Source organism: Rhinolophus ferrumequinum, chromosome 18 (genome assembly GCF_004115265.2).
Source record: "Rhinolophus ferrumequinum isolate MPI-CBG mRhiFer1 chromosome 18, mRhiFer1_v1.p, whole genome shotgun sequence".
Lineage (NCBI taxonomy): Eukaryota > Metazoa > Chordata > Mammalia > Chiroptera > Rhinolophidae > Rhinolophus > Rhinolophus ferrumequinum.
The window spans coordinates 51,328,205-51,329,462 of record NC_046301.1 but is presented as its reverse complement, the minus strand read 5'-3'; positions in this window follow the sequence as shown (position 1 = coordinate 51,329,462).

Genomic DNA, 1,258 nt, shown 5'->3' with positions numbered 1-1,258 from the left:
GATGAGCGGGGCCAGGTCTGAGGAGGGGCGGGAGACTGGCGAGACAGGGATGAGGGGCGGGACAGGTCTACAGAGAGGCGGGGCCTGGTGTGGGATGGGGCGGGGCAAAGGAGACAGTGCGGGGGGTAAAGGCGTGGCCAGTGGCGAGGCTCGAGACGAGGGTGGGATGGATGAGTAAGTGCATGGAGGGGTACGGGGAAGTGGCTAGGAATGGGGGCCTGCCGGATGATGAGGTGCGGCAGGCCTGGGGCGGGGTCTGCTCCGGAAAGGGGGAGGGGCGGGGCCTAGATGGGAGGAGGGAGTTGGGGAAAATGGTCCCAGAGCTCTGAGAACCACCCCTCTCCTCCCAGAGTCACTCCCTCCCCAAGGCCTCAGACGCCAGAACTCATTCTGTTCCCAGTCCTCAAACTTCCTACCCGTTTGTGGGTCCTAGCCCTCCCCTGACCTACCCTCCAAGAACCTCCACCCCCAGGCCCCAACCCTCTGCCCTCAAATCCCCACATCTCCTGCTTCACCCACAATTCTGGTTCTCACCCCAAAACCCTGCCCTCAGATTATCTCCCCCTATCCTCTGTTCAAATCCCAAATCCTACTCTCCCAATCCTTGACCCCAGACCCTTCAAACCCATGCTTACACCCCAAAGTCCATTCCACCACACCCAAGCCACTTGAATCCCCAAGCTCCAGCTCCCAAACACCCCAATCTTTAGCCAGGGCTCAAAGTCCCATACCTGTGTCCTTTCTTTTTATCTTTGTTCACATCTCCCTTCCTTCAGTTCCTCCCCTCCCTTCTTTCATTCCCTCCCTGCTCTGGACACCATAGAACCCAGGGCCAACAGGGCCACTGTAAAGCTCTCAGAACTTTGAAGGGCACTCCCACCCCCAACCCATGGAAAGCCTAGAACCTCGGCCCTAGCAGGGTTCAGGTTCCAAGGATCCTCTCTTCAGCCTGGAGCCCATTTATTCTTTCATCCTTTGAATCAGAAAACCTTCTCTTGTGCAACCTCAAGCAAGGCCCAGGGTTCCAGATGGAACTCAGAGCCCTTGCTGTAGTCAGTGCTAGGAGAAGGGGATGGACACGGGCTGGAGACCCCAGAGGAGAAAGCAAGGGACATCCCGGGTGGGCTCCTGCAGGTAGAACCAGACCCAATTGATCCATGTCCAGCAGAAGGTCGGTATATAGTAGGTGCTCAATCATTTGTGTAGAATGCTCAGGAGTTGATTTTGTGCAAGTTGACAGATACCAGGTGATGGAGGG